This window comes from Dendrobates tinctorius, unplaced genomic scaffold (assembly GCF_039654945.1).
Source record: "Dendrobates tinctorius isolate UK_male_01 unplaced genomic scaffold, ASM3965494v1 ptg000144l, whole genome shotgun sequence".
Classification (NCBI taxonomy): domain Eukaryota; kingdom Metazoa; phylum Chordata; class Amphibia; order Anura; family Dendrobatidae; genus Dendrobates; species Dendrobates tinctorius.
In genome coordinates this window covers 6,917,581-6,938,272 of record NW_027361811.1, presented here as the reverse complement: position 1 = coordinate 6,938,272, position 20,692 = coordinate 6,917,581, and the positions used below count along the sequence as shown (strand labels likewise).

Sequence of the window (20,692 nt, the reverse complement as noted above, 5' to 3'; positions counted from 1 at the left end):
ACAAGAAAGCAAAAGGATATATAAAATAAAAACCTCACTATCCATGGAGAAAAAAAAATTATATCAATTATATTGCAGCATCAGATCGTGTTGTTTATTCAGACCTAGTGGTACTCTATTGTAATTTAATTCCTTTCTGCCATCAGACAGAATAGCACCCCCGCCTTGAGGTGGGCTCCGGCGGTGAGCCAGCGTCAAAGCTGGTACATGTCAGCTGTTTTGAACATCTGACATGTGCCCGCAAACTGACAGCGGCATCCGGCCGGAAATACGCTCACCGGTGACCCCTGTCACGTGATCGGCATGTCGGCATAACAACCAGAGGTCTCCTTGAGACCACTATGGTTGTTAATGCCGGATTTCTATGAGCTCCACCCTGCGGTCGGCGCTCATAGCAATGCGATCTGAGCATCGCCTCTATGTAGCAGAGGCGATAGAGTTGTGGCAGCTTCTAGCCTTCCATGGAGGCTTTTGAAGCATGCCAAAAGGAAAAAAAAAAAAAAAAAAAAAAAAAAAAGTTAACCTGATCGCTGAACAGCGTAGGGAGGGGAAAAAAAAAAAAAAGTCAAAATGCCAGAATTACATTTTTTTGGTCGCCGCGACATTGCATTAAAATGCAATAATGGGCCATCAAAAGATTGTATCTGCACCAAAATGGCATCATTAACCCCTTAACCCCCCCAAGAGTGGTTTGCACGTTCATGACCAGGCCAATTTTTACAATTCTGACCACTGTCCCTTTATGAGGTAATAACTCTGGAACGCTTCCATGGATCCTGGTGATTCTGACATTGTTTTCTCGTGACATATTGTACTTCATGTTAGTGGTAAAATTTCATTCAAATAACTTGCGTTTATTTGTGGGAAAAAAAAAACGGAAATTTGGCGAAAATTTTTAAAATTTCGCAATTTTCCAACTTTGAATTTTTATACCCTTAAACCACAGAGATACGGCACACAAATCAACTTAATAAGTAACATTTCCCACATGTTTACTTTACATCAGCACAATTTTGGAACCCAATTTTTTTTTTGTTAGGAAGTTAAGGTTTAAAAGTTGACCAACGATTTCTCATTCTTGCAACACCATTTTATTTTTACGGACCACATCACATTTGAAGCCACTTTGAGGGGTCTATATGATAGAAAATACCCAAAAGTGACACCATTCTAAAAACTGCACCCCTTAAGGTGCTCAAAACCACATTAAAAAAAAGTTTATTAACCCTTCAGGTGCATCACAGGAATTTTTTGAATATTTAAAAACAAATGAACATTTAACTTTTTTCACAAAAAAATACTTCAGATTCAATTTTTTTATTTTACCAAGGGTAATAGGAGAAATTGAACTGCAAAAGTTATTGTGCAGTTTGTCCTGAGTACGCCGATACCTGATATGTGGGGGGGGGGGGGGGGGGGGAACCACTGTTTCAGCGCATGGCAGAGCTCAGAAGGGAAGGAGCGCCATTTGACTTTTTCAATGCAAAATTGGCTGGAATTCAGATCGGACACCATGTCACGTTTGGAGAGCCCCTGATGTACCTAAACAGTGGAAACCACCCCACAAGTGACCCCATTTTGGAAACTAGACCCCCCAAGGTACTTGTCTAGATATGTGGTGAGAACTTTGAACCCACAAAGGCTTCACCGAAGTTTATAAGGTACAGCGGTACAATTAAAAAAAAAATCATTTTTTCCACAAAAACGATCTTTTCACCCCCAATTTTTATTTTTCCAAGGGTAACAGGACCCTAAAAGTTATTGTGCAATTAGTCCTGAGTACGCCGATACCCCATATGTGGGTGTAAACGACTATTTGAGCGCATGGCAGAGCTCAGAAGGGAAGCAGCGCCATTTGACGTTTTTGGCTGGAATTGAGATCGGACACCATGTCGTGTTTGGAAAGCTCCTGATGTACCAAAACAGTGAAAATCCCCAACAAGTGACATCATTTTGGAAACTAGACCCCCCCCCAAGGAACTTATCTAGATGTTTGGTGAGCACTTTGAACCCCCCCATGCTTCACAAACGTTTATAACGCCCGGGCGTGAAAATAAAAAAAAAAAAAAAAAAAATCATTTTTTCCACAAACGTGATCTTTTAGTCACCAATTTTTTTATTTTCCCAAGAGTACCAAGAGAAATTGGACCCCAAAAGTTGTCCAATTTGTCCTGAGTACGCCAATACCCCAAATGTGGGAGAAAACTATTGTATGGGCACACGTCAGGGCTCGAAAGGGAAGTAGTGACGTTTTGGAATGCAGACTTTGATGGAATGCTCTGCGGGTGTCATATCACGTTTGGAGAGCCTCTGATGTACCTAAACTATTGAAACTCCCCACAAGTGACCCCATTTTGGAAACTAGACCCCCACGGAACTTATCTAGATGTGTGGTGAGCACTTTGAACCCCCAAGTGCTTCACAGAAGTTTATAACGCCCGGGCGTGAAAATAAAAAAACAAAACATTGTTTTCCACAAAAATGATATTTTTGCCCCCAATATTTTATTTTCCTAAGGGTAGCAGGAGAAATTAGACCCCAAAAGTTGTTTTGCAATTTCTCTCGAGTATGCCGATACCCCATATGTGGGGGTAAACCACTGTTTGGGCACATGGCAGAGCTTGGAAGGGAAGGAGCACCGTTTGACTTTTTCAACTTAGAATTGGCTGGAATTGAGCTCAGACACCATGTTGCGTTTGGAGAGCACCTGATGTGCCAAAACAGTGGAAACCCCCCAATTCTAACTCCAACCCTAACCCCAACACACCTCTAACCCTAGCCCTAATGGGAAAATGGAAATAAATACATTTTCTTTTAATTTTATTATTTTTCTCTAATTAAGGGGGTGATAACGGGGGGTTTGATTTACTATTTATAGCGGGTTTTTATGTTTGGCAGCTGTCATACGCTAAGAGACGCTTTTTATTGTAAAAATAGTCTTTGCATCACCACATATTGAGAGCTATAATTTTTCTATATTTTGACCCACCGAGTCAAAGCGGTTTTATTCTTCGGGTCAGTACGGTAACAGCGATACCTCATTTAGGTCTTTTATGTTTTGGCGCTTTTATGCTATGAAAACAATTTTATATAAAAAATTATTTTTGCATCGCATTATTCTGCGAGCTATAACTTTATTTTTTCGCTGATGACGCTGTGTGGCGGCTCGTTTTTTGCGGGACAAGATGACGTTTTCAGCAGTACCATGGATATTTATATGCGTCTTTTTGATCGCGCGTTATTGCACTTTTTGTTTGGCGGTATGATAATAAAAAACTAAGCAAAAAATGATTTTTATTTTTTAAGGGGTTCGCTAAAGGAGTTAACTAGTGGGACAGTTTTATAGGGCGGGTCGTTACGGACGCGGCGATACCAAATATGTGTACTTAGCTTTTTTTTATTTTCAAAAAATGAATTAGGGATTTTTTTTTTAAATTTATTTAGCGATTTTTTAAAAATTATTGTTACACCTCTTTTTTTTTTTTTTAACTTTATTACATTGTCCCAGGGGGGACATAGCTGTCATGTGAAAGATCGCTGATCTGTCACATCACAGATCACTGTGACAGATCAGCGATCTGTCACAGGCACTGCACATGCTTTCCTCATGCCTGCGCTTTGCAGGCACTGAGGAAGCCAGCTCCCTGCAGGCCCCCGAAGGTCCCAGTCGCCATCTTGGATTCGGGGACCTGCAGGGATGGAGCCCCCCGCAGCAGCGCTGCACATTGCGCTGCTGTGGGGGGCTCAGGGAAGCACGGAGGGAGCCCCCTCCCTGCTGATGCTTCCCTTTAACCCCCAGGACACCGCGATCATGTTTGATCGCAGTGTGCAAGGGGTTAACGTGTCGGGGGTGGTCCGTGACCACCCCTGACGCATTGCGCCGGGTGTCAGCTGTGATAATCAGCTGACACCCGGCCACGATCAGCGGCGCTCACCACATGGGCGCCGCTGACCGCTGTGACGTACTATCCCGTCCCTGGGAATTAAGTCCCAGGGCACATGGACGGGATAGTACGTCACATGACAGAAAGGGGTTAAAAACGTCAGCTCGGCACGCAAAAAAAATAAGCCCTCGCCCGACTCAAGATCACGAAAAATGGAGACGCTATTGGAAATTGGTGTAATTTTTTTAAGCAAACTTTGGAATTTTTTGCCACCACCAAAAAAAGTACCTAGACATGTTTGGCTTTTATAAACTCGTAATGACCTGGAGAATCATAATAGCAGGTCAGTTTTTAGCATTTAGTGAACCTAGCAAAAAAGCCAAACAAAAAACAAGTGTGGGATTGCATTTCTTTGCAATTTCACCGCACTTGGAATTTTTTTCCCCTCATTTTCTGTTACACGACATGCTAAAACCAATGGTGTCGTTCAAAAGTACAACTCGTCCCGCAAAAAATGAGCCCTCACATGGCTATATTGACAGTAAAATAAAGCTCTGGGAAGAAGGGGAGCGAAAAACGGGAACGCAAAACCAAAAAAAGCTCTGGTCATTAAAGGGGTTAAAAAAATCCAGTAGGACTCTGGTTAAGGATTTTCCTCCTCAAGTCTCCACCTCTAGGTGATTAAAAAAAATTTTCTATGCCAGTGACTTTTAAACTACTAGCATTTACTCAGTGTTTGTGAACAGTGTCTTGAGACTGCTGATTGATTAACTGCAGTAACAAGTTGCATCTGAAAGGTGTCTTCTGATGCGTGTTTTTCGGGGTCCTGAAGTACATCAACATATTGAATCTTGCATGATGTGCATTCTACTAAATATACAACACCAGCCGTATTGCAAATGATAAAACTTTTTATAGGGAATTCTTGTCCTGTCACACCAATAGAAACCCTTGTATGTCAGCCATGTGTTGCCCATCGATGCATTCATTTTACACACGATTTTCAAGTGCGGAATTCAAGCGCATTCCAAGCGATTTGAAGCATTGCTTGGAATGTGATTGACAGGTTGGTCACACTTGTCAAGCATAGTGTTTGACAATTGTGATCAACTTTTTACTATTTATGCTGCCTATGCGGCATCAATATTAAAAGATAGAATGTGTAAAAAAAAAGAAAAAAAAATAGCTTATTCTCACCTTCCAACGGCCCCTGATCTCCTCTCCATGCTCCCAGCATCTTCCGGTCCCAGTAATGCTTAGCGCAAAGGACCGGAAATGACGTCACTCTCGCGAGAGCGCAACGTCATCAGCGGTCTTTCGCGCAAAGCATTACTGGGACCGGAAGATGCGTGGTGAGAAGAGGGAAAGAGTCCGGGGGCCGCCGGAGGGTGAATATATCACTTTATTTTAATTCTATTTTTTACAGGTTTATGGTACCCAGGGCCTGGAGGAGAGTCTCCTCTCCTCCAGACGCTGGGTACCATCTGCACATTGATCACTGCGCCGGTCATCTCCCAGCTGTGTCGCCGCTGACCTACATGCGGCAGATGACCCGCGGCAACTGTCGGGAGATCTGCAGATAGCGCCGCAGATCTCCCGACGGTAGCGTACATTGTTCAAATTCCGCATCAATTCGCAGCCGGACTGCGCCTGTCGCTGATTGGTCGTGGCCGGCCACGACCAATCAGCGATGCAGGATTTTCGTTACAGACAGAATTAGATAGATACACACTTCATGTCATGAAGGGGTTAAAAATTTTTTTTATTCATGGCAGTTTTAATAGGCAAAACTGAGTGAGCTTACCCTCTTGGAAGCAAAGCAATTCCACACATGTCCCAAAGAAAGAGGTGAACGCTACAACGAGTCCTGTATCATGTCAATAGTAAAACATCCAGAGACAATTTCTGTGTGAGGTTGCCTTTCATTTAAGTGAAAGGGCTCACTCACAATTTTGATTATGAACACTGCCATGAATACAGAATTGTGTCTAAACATCCTCCAAAGGTAACTTCTCCCAACAATCCAGTAGTAACTTTGTTATGAACAATATAGATATAGAGAAAAACAAAAAATAAGTTTATCTGCCTACATAAACACCATAGAGATTGTGATTAGCTCCAATTACCAATTATAAAAGACTGGATTACTAGCAACGAAGTGCAGAAGTCTTGAGAAATGAGAGAAAACACGATATTGGTGAGTAAAAGCGTAAAAACTTTAGAAATTCTCCTAATTGTACTTCAGTAACCATAGAAACACGACAAAATGATCTAAAAATAAATGAAACAGCAAACTAATAATTTGCAGAATCAAATCGCAAATACATTTTATTTATTTTTAAAAAAGCAGGAGATCCTAACCTGTGGTTTGTGAGCCAGGGGCCCATGATATGTGGCTAGTAGCTGTCTGCCAGTTTGGAGCATTAGCACAAGGTCTCCAAATTATGATTTGTGAATAGAATAGCTGAGGTGGATACCCATATACTGGCCTTCGAGGGGGAGTTGACAAAAAAAAAAAAAAAAAAAAAAATAATATATAAAAAAAAGTTGTGATGGCTTGCACACCTCTTGATGATTAGCCTCCGCACACCAAAGAGGTGTCTCTTTTGGATGCCAAACAGATCCCTATTCAGGCTATTTTTCCACGCAGAATTGAAGAAATCTGCAGGTCAAATGACCTGCATTTTTCCTGCGGATTTCTTCCTGCTTTTTTGCGGTTTTCCCCCTGCGGATTTGAAGAATGGAGCAGGTGGAAAACTGCACAAAAGTAGTGACATGCTGCATATTTTGAACCACAAGAAAACCGCGCGGAAAAAACTTCAGCGTCTGCACAGCGTTTTTTTTCTATTGATTAACATGCTACTGTACATCACAATGCAGATATGCAGTGTTTCTGCATGGTAAAATCTACTGCGGTTCTGCTGGAAATCCGCATCGTGTGCACATGGCCTAAAAAGGGTTATTCCTATCTAGATACAGCTGTGGTCAAAAGTTTACACACCCCTGCAGAATTCTTGCTTTCTTGGCCTTTTTTCAGAGAACATGAATGATAACACCAAGACTTTCTCCACTCCTGGTTAGTGTCGTTTGGATGTTTTCGGTTGTTATGATTTAAAAAGAGAAAACACAGTAGTTTGACAATAAATGGCTTCACCCAACCACAAACCATGAGTTTGTGTAGAGAAAAAGTTAAGTTATTCATACGTATTCTATGAAAAAAGGCCAAAAAAAAGCAAAAATTCTGCCGTGGTATGTAAACTTTTGAGCACAATTTAATGTAGTAGGTGTAATATTAGCAAATACCTCCAGTTAGAAATTCAGTATACCGTATATACTCGAGTATAAGCTGACCCACGTATAAGCCGAGGCACCTAGTTTGTCACGGAAAACTGGGTAAGCCGGGTATGCATTGTCCCCCCTCCTCCCTCTTCTGGTATGCGTGGCTTCCGCCCCTCCCCCCCCATCACGGTCCTGGTATGCATGCTTCCTATTACAAAAAAAAAAAAAAAAAAAAAAAACACACAACAACATCCTACTCACTACTCTCCAGCGTGCCCTGCATCTCGTTGACTCTGGCGCCCTTTCAGCACCTAGTTCTGGCTTCCAGCAGCTCTTTCTGTGCGATCACATGGCACCTCTCATTAAGATAATGAATATTCCAGGGCTGTGGAGTCGGAGCTCATTTTGGTGGAGTTGGTATAAAATGGTCCGATTCCAAAAATATATAATAAATTGGGTACAGTAGTTCAATGCTGAATATTTTTTCATAGGAATTTGGGAAAGTTATGAAATTTCCTATAAATGGCTGTTCTATTGCTGATCTAAGGCTACATTCACACAGCGTTTTTGCTGCGTTTGAGGATACGTTTTTCAGCTGCAAAAGCAGATCAGCTTTTTAAAAAACCGCATCACCTGAAAGGTTTTTGAGCTCATAATGTTTTCAATAACAGAGCAGATTTCTAATCTGCTTTCTATCCATTTATCCATATCTTACCTGTACCAAAAAGAATGAAAGCCGGGTAACACAGACTAACACTCCGTTTTTTTAAGCACCAGTCAGGTACACCTCATAGCTGCCCAAAAGAATGCCCAGGACAGACATTGCTAGTCTTCAGTAACACATCAACATCAATTGATAGTTGGAATAAATAGACTGCATTCACCACATCTTAAGATGCAGGCTTTATTTTCAAGTGTAGGGGTGTGCAGTATAAGGTTCTGCAGCAGCTGAGGTGTGCAGTATGAGATTCTGCAGAACAGTATGAGGTTCTGCCCCCCTAGTTTTGATCCTGGCTAAAACCGCTTCTTATTAGATATGGCGAACCCTCAGGTAACCCTAAATGAAGGTCAATGGACACAGGTGGCTGAATTGAAGGAATTGCTTAATCACCTATTTACCGTGACTAAAAAAATTACAAGCTGAGGATTTAACTCCTGGCATTTTCATAATGGAGTGGAAGAACTTGCTATTTTGCCTGTCACAAAGAGGAGATTTAATTGCAGATGGCATTTCTGCTTCAATGAAACGGAGAGAGACACAGCTATTGGAAAATAAAATTTTTCTGGCAGCTGTTTATGTGGACCCAAGTCATCGTATATTGCTTGATGATCAACAGCTTACTAAAGGAAAAGAAGCTCTGACTGAGGTAGCAGTTAGGATGAGTTGCCTACAGGAGGACTGCCAGGTACAAGAGGACTTGGGTCCTGACAGTGCTACTGCTGCCATATCTTCATCCTCAGATGAGGAGTTTGACTTTGACAAGTATTTGGATGATATGGAGCAGGCAAAGCGTTGCTGCAAGGAAAAAGATTTCACTCCGTCTCCTATAGCAAGCAGATTGACCATATTTCAGCAAAATGTTTCACTTGCTCTCAAAGAAAAAGAAAAATTCAACCGTTCATCAAAACTGACTGTGAATAAGGCAATTTCTTTATACATGGAAATTGTTAGAGATGTTGCCCATGTGGTTACGGCTTTGCCTCCAACCCAAGTTAGTGTAGAGAGGTTGTTCTCTGGCCTTAAAATTATTAGGTCAGATTTGAGGTCATCTATGAAGGAGGATCTGATGGAGGCAATTCTATTTCTTAGAACAAATTCATAGACTGCACAAATGTTATTTAGTAGGTTTTTGTTGAAAACTGTTTTTTGCCACCTACATGATTTATTACATAGTGATATATATATGTAATAGATATTACATAGTGTATTACATATTTACAATTTATTACAGTTTGTGTTCTAAAGTTGTATTCCAATTAATATATATTATGTTCTAGCTAAATGTCTTGATTATTGCATCATAAAAATGATTAAATGTCTGATTTTCACATTGTACCACAATAAATTTTTCACTTAAATATAAGCAATATATGTTGGAGTCGGAGTCGTTGGAAGGGAAATTGAGGAGTCGGAGTCGCAGGTTTGGCTTACCGACTCCACAGCCCTGGAATATTCCCTCCATGCCTATGGGAGTGGAGAAGCGTGCATATTCATTACCTTAATGAGCGGTGCCAAGTGATCACTCAGAAGAGGAAGTTCTGCCAGAAGCCAGCACCAACGAGATGTTGCAAGGGCGCCAGGACCAACAAGATGCAGGGCACGCTGGAGGGAGAGTATGAGGTCTTCTGGAAGCCGGCGGCTGCGTGTGTCACTGTGCGTGCTATAAGAGAAATTAATATTCATTTCTCTGTAGCCACAGCCGCCGGCTCCTGCCTCTGTCACCCGCTGCTTCGCCACTCCCCCTCCCCCGCTGGCCCTCTGGAACAAATGACTCATGTATAAGCCGAGGGGGGGCGTTTTCAGTACAAAAAAAAAAGTGCCGAAAAACTCGGCTTATACACGAGTATATACAGCAATTATTTCTGACTCGCTATGTCGCTTACTCCATGTGCAGGACCTTAGGTATTCATAATTATGACCACTAGCAACTAGCTCTCACTATATCAGAGGCCATAACCATGGCTACCTAAAGGTTTAGCAATGTCTGCACATGGGGAAAGACACAGCGAATCAGAAAAACTATATTACATTTCCAATTGGAGGCATTACACCTAGTACATATTGAGATAGTGAGCCGGTTAGGTGGTGTTTTAGTTGCATGGGCAGGTTTTTGGTCAGACTGGCAGCCAGTTCTATAAGCCCCCCCCCCCCCCCCATGACAGCCATTCAGAAAAGTAACACTAGCGGGGGTGTCTGCTCCCATCTTTAGGACGGCAGGCAGGCAGAAATGCAGTATTTCCTCTTGTGAAAACATAAAATCCGTAGCTAAAAATGTAATTATTTTTAGTTCACTGCCCAATGGTATAAGATTCTGTGACACACCCATGGCGTCAATATGATCATTACACCTCTAAATGAATTCATTGGAGATGTAGCTTGTAAAATGGGGTCACTTATGTGGGGAGGGGTGGTCTGCTTTACTGGCACCTCAGGGGCTCTGCCAATGTGACATGGCACCCTCAAGCAAGTGAGTGCACTATAATAGGTTGCTCTCTTCCTTCTGAAATTTGCACTGTGCCTCAAAGTTAGTTTTTTTGCCACATATGGGGTACCTGTGAACTCAGAAGTTGCACAAAAAGTTTTGGGGTTGATTTGTCCTGTTAACCTAGAAAAAACCATTTGGGGCTAAAGAAGCACCCGGGGGGGGGGGGGGGGGGGGGGGGTCAAGGTGCTCACCATGCAACTAGATACATAGCTTGAGGGGTCTAATTTCCAAAACAGGGTCACCACTGTTTAGGGACAACAGGGGCTCTCCAAACGCAACATGACAATTCCATTAAAGTCTGCGTTCCAAAACGTCATTCCCATCTCTCTGAGGCCTGCTATGCACCCAAACAGTTGTTTCCCCCTAGATACGTTGTATCTGTGTACCGTATATACTCGTACATAAGCCGAGAATGAGCCACACGCATGACAGGGATGAGGGGGACAATGCATACCCAGCTTAAGTAAGTAATATCAAACAAATTTTACCACTATCATGAAGTACAATATGTTATGTAAAAACAATCCCAGAATCAGTGGGCTCAGTTGATGCGTTCCAGAGTTACCTCATAAAGTGACACTGGTCAGAGTTGTAAGACTTGGCGTGTAGAGCATATTTTTGCTAGATTTAGAAGTTTTAGGCTATGTGCCCACGTTAGTGTTTTTAAACGCTCATGAAACTGATCCCCTTCCCAGAAAACACACGTTATATTTCCACGCGTTTCTTGCGCGGTTTTTGCACAAGAGACGCGCGTTTGACGCGTGTTTTCTGGGAACATTGGAAAAGGCTAAAAACCCTCAGTAATGCAGAAATTAATGAGCATGCTGCGTTTTTAGCCGCTAAGCGATTCCTGAGTGTTTAAAAACACATGCATTGGCACAAAAAGCCAAATACGCATGCTATTTAATGTGAAGCTTCTTTTAAGCGTTTCTGCAGCGTCTGAGCCGGCACAAACGCTGCGGAAACGCTTAAAAAAAAAAACTCAACGTGGGCACACAGCCTAAAGGAAACCTGTCAGCAGGATGGTGCTCAGTAATCTACAGACACTGTCAGGTCGACACTTATACTGATTACAATGATACCTTGGTTGATGAAATCCATCATGTGGTTGTGGTTTAATCTTTATTTTCGGTTTTGAGTTAATGATATGCTCGTACTCCAGGGCGGTCTGTGGGGGGAGTCTTCATGTGGTGCTCTGATTATTCATAATGGAGACAGGTCAATGACCCCTCAGTGACCTGCCCCTATTTTGCGAGTCCGTAACACTAAATCTGAACAGCGGTGTTATTTTTTTTAATTTTTGGGAATTTTTTCCTATGTGCACTTTTCAGATTTAGTGTTAGGGACTCGCAAAATTTGGGGACCCTTGACGTTGGGTTGCGAGCTAATCTGCTTTGGCTAAAATAGTAACTAATACCCCATATCTTTTTGCACTTTATCATTTTTGCAGGATGCAGCTAGGCCTCTTTATGTTGGCTTGGTTTTTTCTGTGATGCATACACAGTGCTGAGCAGCCCGCCTGCTAATTCTATGGGCGTCATTAATAGGCTGTTCAGACACTTTGCACCACACTTATCTGTATGACTGATGTCCTATACAAGCCTTATTTGTGTGCATTTTTTCCACTAGGCAGCCAGACCCTCTTGGGTTACTGGCTGTTCTCATCAGTGGTTTGCACCTGTGCTTCCCCAGCCTTTATCAACGGAGGTCTGCTGCATCCTGCTAGTGCATTAGTCAGGGTTTGGTGAGTCAACCTTTCAAATGTGTTTTTTTTTTTTTTTTTTTTTAAATGTTCCTATGTGCACATGTCCTGATTTTGCACTGAAGCATTACAATGAAACACTTCAAAGTGAACTGGATGAAACTGCACTTCCTATACATAGAATACGACACAGACAGAAACAACTGTGGCACACGCTGCAAACACGTTTCCTGCAGCGGTGCTCCAAACGTCTGGAGAAAATCTAATCTACCCGCAGATTTCATCCATTATAAGTTTATGCTTAAAACGTACAAATCTGCCCTTCACCTCTCAAAACCAATCTATTTCAACACCCTCATCACCTCACTGTCCAATAACCCGAAACGTCTGACACTTTTCATTCCCTACTCAACCCAAGAGTGCAGACCCCAACCACAGATCTCTGCGCTGACGATCTGGCCAATTATTTCAAGAAAAAAAAAAAAAAAAACGACCATATCTGACAGGAAATGATCTCCTAATCACCTCATACCATGCATTGTCTCCCCCCACCGCATCTAGCTCCCTCTCTGATTTTGAACCAGTCACAGAAGTAATCAGGCTTCTTTCATCTTCTCACCCTACCACTTGCACCAGCGACCCCATTCCATCACATCTCCTCCAGTCCCTTTCCCCTGCTGTCACTTCTCACCTAACAAAAATATTCAACCGCTCTCCTCTGGTATCTTTCCCTTCTCATTTAAGCATGTCATCATCCATTACTTAAAAAAACCATCCCTTGGCCAAAACTGTGCCGCTAACTATAGACTTGTCTCTAATCTTCCCTTCATCTCTAAACTCCTGGAACGCCTGATCTACACCCGTCAAATCCGCCATCTCTCAGATAACCTTCTTCTCGACCCTCTACAATCTGGTTTCTGCTCTTTACACTCTACTGAAACTGCCCTCACTAAAGTCTCTAATGATCTACTAACAGCTAAATCTAATGGTCACTACTCCATGCTAATTCTCTTGGATCTCTCTGCAGCATTCGACACTGGATCATCAGCTCCTCCTCTCTATGCTACACTCCATTAGTCTCAAGGACACTGTTCTCTCCCCATCTCTGACCATTCCTTCACTATATCTTTTGCTGGTTCCTCTTACTGTTGGGGATCCTCAAGGATCAGTCCTAGCCCCCCCCCCCCTTCTCTTTTATACCGCCCCTATTGGACAAACAAATCAGTAGATTTGGTTTCCAGTACCTTCTCTATGCTGATAACCAATTATACACTTCTACTCCCAATAACACGCCAGCCTTTTTGGAAAACACCAGTGATTGTCTTATCGTTGTCTCTATCATGTCCTCCCTCCATCTGAAACTGAACCTGTCAAAAACTGAACTCTTCGTGTATCCTCCCTCTACTAACCTACCTTTGCCAGACATTGCCATCGCCATGTGTGGTTCCACCATTACTCCTCAGCAACATGCCCGCTGTCTTGGGGTCATACTTGATTATGAGCTTTCATTCACCCCCCCCCCCACATCCGATCAATGGCTCGCTCTTGTTAACTGCACCTCAAAAACCATTTCTAAAATTCGACCTTTTCTTACTTTCAACTCTGCAAAAAGTCACTGTTTCTCTTATTAATTCGCGTCTGGACTATTGTAACTCTCTACTAATCGGTCTCCCTATTACCAGACTCTCCCCTCTCCAATGTGTCTTGAATGCTGCAGCCAGGATCATATTCCTCACCAATCGCTCTACCGATGCCTCTACCTTGTGCCAGTCATTACACTGGTTACCCATCCACTCCAGAATCTAGTACAAACTTATTACTCTCACCCACAAAGCTCTCCATGGCTCAGCACCACCCTACATCTCTCTTGTCTCAGCCTGCCACTCACCCTACCCGTGCCCTCCGGTCATTTGCCAATGACCTGAGGTTAACATCCTCAATAATCAGAACCTCCCACTCCCGTCTCCAAGAGTTTTCATGTGCTGCACCAATTCTTTAGAATGCACTACCCAGGCTGATACGATTAATCCCCAGTTTTAAATGTGCCCTAAAAATGCATTTTTTCAGACTGGCCTACCGCCTCAACGCATTAACCTAACAATCCCTTTGTGGCCCATTCAAAATTTTTTTTACCATAATCAGGTTCCTCGCATCATGTTGTCACATGCTCTATGCATCTGTACTGTTACATATTTAGGCTGTTAACTGGTTCATGCAGAATTACAGGAACACCCGATTCGTACACTATGGCTGACCCGCACAATGAAAGGAACTGTTACCATCTACCTTTCGTGTCTCCCCTTTTTCCTCATAGATTGTAAGCTTACGAGCAGGGTCCTCATTCCTCTTGGCATCTGTTTCGATCTGTGTCTATTGTCATGCTGTAATGTCTATTGTCTGTCCAAGTCCTCTCTATAATGTAAAGTGCTATGGAATATGTTGGCGCTATAGAAATAAATTATTGGTGTGTCCACTTTTGTGAATTCTGTCTTATGAGGTCAGACTTCTTGCTGCTGTAGGTTACGGAGCACAATCCTGCTGACAGGTTCCCTTTAAACGGTGTACCGCCTCCAATTGGTGTAGCTCCACTGGTCCTGGAACATTTTTTTTTTCTACAGTGCCTCTCTGGTACAAAGTTATGCACCATGATAATATAGATGGAAATCTCCCATTCAACTGTGGTCACTGGAGTGTTGATTTTTTCCCCCCTCTTTGTATATAGCATAGAACTTCTCTGCAGGCTTTTGGCTAGCATCAGGCAGTTGAACAAAAAATATCCTGCTTTACTTCCAGGGGGCATAACTTTAGAACAGAGGGGTGCAAAAGGGGCCCAGTGGAGAAAAAAAAAAAAAAACAAAAAAAAAAAAAAAAAAAACACAAAACCACAACATCGTGCGGTGTTATTTGCAGTTTGGAATCTATGCTGCTCCATTCCATCTTTCTTCTGCATAGTGACTTACTGTTTATATAACCTGTTTACTACATCGATCTGTACTATGAGAACACCAATAACCATGGCACAGTGTACCCCTTAGGCCTGTTTCACACTTACGTTTTTGTTGTTAGTTGAAATCCGCTAAAGTGAAGGCGAACGGATCCGTAGGCGTCGAAAAATCGCTGAAGTAGTAGGGAGAGAGGGAGAGGGGGAGAGAGATCAAATGGTCCCTTGCACGTGCGCAGTATGCTTTTTGTCAAGTGTGGGCAAAGCCTAAAAAAAACAAAAAAAAAAAAAAAAAAAAAAAAGACACAGCATTGCGCATGCATACGTGATTGCGTTCTATGGCCTGGAAGTATACTTGCATACTTTTGGGCCATAGAAGGCCATGGCGCATGCACAACACTTTTTCAGCTTTGCCCAGGGACCATTCGATTGCGCGGTAACTATACGCTGTGATATTCACAGAAAATACAGCAAGACAAGGAGGGGTGGAGACGGACAATAAGCCCTGCCCATTGGGCCAGACAGAGCATATTTACATACACCGCGGGAGGAATAAAAACGGTACTTATGCATCACTGGTGGGGAGTCAAGGAGTATAGAGAGCACTTGTATAATGCAGAGCTGACACTAAACGGAATGATATTCTTACATGATATGCCAAAGAAGTGGTGACAGGTTCCCTTTAATTAAGTCAAAAATTAAGGCAAAAGCCATACCAGAATGAAATGTGGAGGAAGAGTGGCAGAAGATATAATCACTGCTGCCAGTGTGCAGCCGACAGATGGCAGACAAGAGGGGCAGCCATGCCATGTACATGCATCAGTGGCTCAAAGCGAGGAGGTCACTCCGTTCCTCCGCCTCACATACGCTTTTTCAGGAGGGCATCCTCCACCAGGCAGACGCCTTTTTTAGCTGTTGTCTCAATGTCTTATTGTTGCTTTTAATCATCTTGTGCAGTGACCGTCATTAAATAGCTGGGCTTCCCCTGAACACTGCGTGGTAGTGACACAGTGGGCGGCCAGGGTGCCTGGTCCTGTGGGGGCACACGCTTGGCATGTACACTGGGGGCTTTCCCTGTCACGGGCAGGTGAATACTAGATGAGCCTGCCCCTACAGTGACAGCCCCCCACTGAGGCCATGGCCTCTACTTCCCACAGCTGAGCGCAGGAGGCACAGCTCGCGACAGAGAAACCAACAGAGAACGGCAAACCCACAGCGCTCCCCACCACTGACCGGGTCACTCCTCCGCGCGCTCCCCGTGCAGCCGTTCACCAGCCCTACTGGCTCGCCACTGCCTCCCGGCTTTTATTTGCCACTCTCCATCCTGCAGTTCGGCTCTTTCCACCCGGAAGTAAGCAACCACTAACACCGGAAGAGATTGTCCGTGTCAGAAATACATCCTCCGCGTCTTTCCGCTGCCACATTGCGCATGTCCATTTCTCTGCTGTACTGCGCAGCCGCAGTATTACAGTGCGCCAGAAGGGGGTGGTAACGAGCTGCTCTAGCGGTTTTCTGCAGGGCGACTGTGGGCAGCGGCATTGCGACTGCAGTTTGTCGCGTCATGTGCATGAGACAATGCTGAGGAAAGCAAATAATCCATCGTCTAGTGATGTATATAAGGCCACGTTCACACGTTGTTTTTGGTCAGTATTTTACCTCAGTATTTATAAGCCAAGACAAGGAGTGGAACAATCAGAGGAAAAGTATAATAGAAACACGTCACCACTTCTGTATTATCACCCACTCCTGGTTTTGGCTTACAGATACTGAGGTAAAAAAAAACACCAAATACTGGACATGTGAATGTGGCCTAAGGCTGTGTGCACACGCTGCGGATTCTGCTGCAGATTTATCCACGCGGATTTTGCCAGGTCAAAAGACCTGTGGTTTATCTGCGGATTAGGCCTGTTTCACACTTCCGTTTTTTCAAATCCGTCAAAATCCGTTGTTTTCCGTAAAAAAACGGATCCGCCATTTTTTGCAGGATCCGTTTTTTTTGTCCCATAGACTTCCATTACGGTTACCACGGATCCGTCAAAAAAACGGAAACGGATCCGTTTGGCGGACACAAAAACGGAAGTGTGAAACAGGCCTTAGCCTGCGGTTTGACACTTCTACAATGGAGCAGGTGTGAAACCGCTGCGGATTCTGCACAAAGAAGTGACATGCTGCAGTTTTGAAACCCCAACAAATCCGCGCGCAAAAATCCACACTGTGTGCACTGCGGTTTTGGATTTCCATAGAATATAAAGGTACTGTTCTGCCCTCTTAACCCCTTTCTGACATCAGAAGTACTATCCCGTCCATGGGACCTGGGCCCCTATGCCCATGGACGGGATAGTATGTCTAGCGCGATCAGCGGCGCCCACGTGGTGAGCGCCGCTGATCGCGGCCGGGTGTCAGCTGATTATCACAGCTGACACCTGGCACTATGTGTCAGGGGCGGTCACGGACCGCCCCCGACAAGTTAACCCCTTGCACACCACGATCGCAGTGTACCGGGGGTTAAAGGGAAGCAGCGGCAGGGAGGGGGCTCCCTCCGTGCTTCCCTGAGACCCCCACGGCAGCGCAATGTGCAGCACTGCTGCAGGGGGCTCTTTCCCTGCAGGCCCGCGGATCCAAGATGGCGACGGGGACCCTCGGGGGCCTGCAAGGAGCTGGCTTCCTCAGTGCCTGCAAAGCGCAGGCATGAGGAAGTCTGCGTCTATGCCTGTGACAGATTGCTGATCTGCTGACAGTGATGTCCCCCCTGGGACAATGTAATAAAGTTAAAAAAAAAAAAAGGTGTAAAAATAATTTTAAAAAAATCGCTAAATAAATTAAAAAAAATATTCCCTAATAAATTCATTTTTTGGAAATAAAAAAAAAAAACAATAAAAGTACACATTTGGTATCGCCGCGTCCGTAGCGACCTGCCCTATAAAACTGTCCCATTAGTTAACCCCTTTAGCGAACCCCTTAAAAAATAAAAATAAAAAAAGAAGCAAAAAATAATGATTTATTATCATACCGACGAACAAAAAGTGCAATAACGCACGATCAAAAAGACGCATATAAATATCCATGGTACCGCTGAAAACGTCATCTTGTCCCGCAAAAAACGAGCCACCATACAGCGTCATAGGCAAAAAATAAAAAAGTTATAGCTCGCAGAAGAAAGCGATGCAAAAATAATTATTTTTTATATAAAATTGTTTTTATTGCATAAAAGCACCAAAACATGAAAAAATTACATGAATGAGGTATCGCTGTAACCGTACTGACCCGAAGAATAAAACCGCTTTATCAATTTTACCGCACGCGGAACGGTGTAAACGCACCCCCCCAAAAGAAATTCATGAAACGCTGGTTTTTGTTCATTCTGCGTCCCAAAAATCGGAATAAAAAGCGATCAAAAAATGTCACGTGCCCGAAAATGATACCAATAAAAACGTCAACTCGTCCCGCAAAAAATAAGACCTCACATGACTCAGTGGGTCAAAATACGGAAAAATTATAGCTCTCAATATGTGGTGATGCAAAAACTATTTTTACTTTGAAAAGCGTCTTTTAGCGTGTGACAGCTGCCAAACATAAAAACCGCCATAAATAGTAAATCAAACCCCCCATTATCACCCCCTTAGTAAGGGAAAAATAATAAAATTTAAAAAATGTATTTCCATTTTCCCATTAGGGTTAGGGCTAGGGTTAGGGACAGGGTTAGGGCTGAGATTAGGGTTAGGGGTGTGTTGGGGTTAGGGTTGGAGTTAGAATTGGGGGGTTTCCACTGTTTGGGCACATCAGGTGTTCTCCAAACGCAACATGGCGTCTGATGTGCGTTGAAAAAGTCAAATGGTGCTCCTTCCCTTCCAAGCTCTGCCATGTGCCCAAACAGTGTTTTACCCCCACATATGGGGTATCAGCCTACTCAGGACAAATTTCAAAACAACTTTTGGGGTCCTATTTCTCCTGTTGCCCTTAGGAAAATAAAAAATTGGGGGCAAAAATATCATTTTTGTGGAAAAAAAGATGATTTTTTTATTTTCACACCCGGGCGTTATAAACTTCTGTGAAGCCCTTGGGGGTTCAAAGTGCTCACCACACATCTAGATAAGTTTCGTGGGGGTCTAGTTTCAAAAATTGGGTCACTTGTGGGGATTTTCCACTGTTTAGGTACATTAGGGGCTCTCCAAAGGCAACTTGACACCTGCAGAGCATTCCATCAAAGTCTGCATTCCAAAACGTCACTACTTCCCTTCCGAGCCCCGACGTGGGCCCATACAGTAGTTTTCTCCCACATATGGGGTATCAGGGTACTCAGGACAAATTGGACAACAACTTTTGGGGTCCATTTTCTCCTGGTACCCTTGGGAAAATAAAAAAATGGGGCCTAAATGATCATGTTTGTGGAAAAAATACGATTTTTTTATTTTCACGCCCGGGCGTTATAAACTTCTGTGAAGCACTGGGGGAGTTCAAAGTGCTCACCAAACATCTAGATAAGTTCCTTGGGGGTCTAGTTTCCAAAATGATGTCATTTGTGGGGATTTCCACTATTTTGGTACATCAGGGGCTTTCCAAAAGCGACATGGTGTCCGATCTCAATTCCAGCCAAAAAAGTCAAATGGCGCTGCTTCCCTTTCGAGCTCTGCCATGCGCCCAAATAGTCGTTTACACCCACATATGGGGTATCAGCGTACTCAGGACAAATTGCACAATAACTTTTAGGGTCCTGTTACCCTTGGGAAAATAAAAATTGGTGGTGAAAAAATCAATTTTGTGGGAAAAATATGATTTTTTAATTGTACCGCTGTACGTTATAAACTTCTGTGAAGCCCTTGTGGGTTCAAAGTTTTCACCACATATCTAGATAAGTTCCTTGGGGGGGTCTAGTTTCCAAAATGGGGTCACTTGTGGGGGGTTTCCACTGTTTAGGTACATCAGGGGCTCTCCAAACGTGACATGGCGTCCGATCAGAATTCCAGCCAATCTTGCAGTGAAAAAGTCAAACGGCGCTCCTTCCCTTCTGAGCTCTGCCATGCGCCGAAACTGTGGTTCCCCCCCACAAATCAGGTATCAGCGTACTCAGGACAAATTGCACAATAGCATTTCCAGTCCAATTTCTCCTTTTACCCTTGGTAAAATAAAAAAATTGAACCTGAATTATTTTTTTTTGTGAAAAAAAGTTAAATGTTCATCTTTTTTTTTAAATATTCAAAAAATTCCTGTGAAGCACCTGAAGGGTTAATAAACTTCTTGAATGTGGTTTTGAGCACCTTGAGGGGTGCAGTTTTTAGAATGGTGTCACTTTTGGGTATTTTCTATCATATAGACACCTCAAAGTGGCTTCAAATGTGATGCGGTCCGTAAAAATAAAATGGTATTGTAAAAATTAGAAATCGCTGGTCAACTTTTAACCCTTATAACTTCCTAACAAAAAAATTTCGGTTCCAAAATTGTGCTGATGTAAAGTAAACATGTGGGAAATGTTACTTATTAAGTTTTTTGTGTGCCGTATCTCTGTGATTTAAGGGCATAAAAATTCAAAGTTGCGAAATTTTCAAAATTTTCGCCAAATTTCCATTTTTTTCACAAATAAATTTAAGTTATATGAATGAAATTTTACCACTAACATGAAGTACAATATGTCATGAGAAAACATTGTCAGAATCACCGGGATCCATGGAAACGTTTCAGAGTT

The 20,692-nt window shown here is 43.1% G+C and overlaps 1 protein-coding gene across 2 annotated transcripts in view; it reads right to left on the bottom strand.

Annotated features, from left to right (window-relative positions):
* TUT7 (terminal uridylyl transferase 7) overlaps positions 1-16,401 on the bottom strand; it is a 149,666-nt gene extending 133,265 nt beyond the window's left edge. For both annotated transcript variants that reach the window (XM_073545990.1, XM_073545991.1), the window contains exon 1: positions 16,246-16,401. The gene's annotated coding sequence lies outside the window, so the exon portion shown is untranslated. The remainder of the gene's footprint in view (positions 1-16,245) is intronic.
* Positions 16,402-20,692: the final 4,291 nt, after the last annotated feature.